This window comes from Nematolebias whitei, chromosome 15, assembly GCF_014905685.2.
Source record: "Nematolebias whitei isolate Nwh7 chromosome 15, NemWhi1, whole genome shotgun sequence".
NCBI lineage: Eukaryota > Metazoa > Chordata > Actinopteri > Cyprinodontiformes > Rivulidae > Nematolebias > Nematolebias whitei.
In genome coordinates, this window is record NC_056512.1 from 31,536,816 (window position 1) to 31,537,103 (window position 288).

At 47.9% G+C, this 288-nt stretch overlaps 1 protein-coding gene across 1 annotated transcript in view; it reads right to left on the reverse strand.

Moving 5' to 3' along the window:
* Nucleotides 1-288, reverse strand: part of trap1 (TNF receptor-associated protein 1) — an 8,190-nt gene that overhangs the window by 3,365 nt on the left and 4,537 nt on the right. The window lies entirely within an intron of this gene.

The following is a 288-nucleotide window of genomic DNA, read 5'->3' on the forward strand; positions in this document are numbered from 1 at the left end:
ATGCAGATTAAAACAGACATCAGGTAGGAGGATGCAGATTAAAACAGGCAGCAGGCAGGAGGATGCAGATTAAACCAGGCAGCAGGTAGGAGGATGCAGATTAAAACAGGCAGCAGGCAGGAGGATGCAGATTAAACCAGGCAGCAGGTAGGATGATGCAGATTAAAACAGACAGCAGGCAGGAGGATGCAGATTAAAACAGACATCAGGTAGGAGGATGAAGATTAAACCAGGCAGCAGCCAGGAGGATGCAGATTAAAACAGGCAGCAGGTAGGAGGATGCAGATT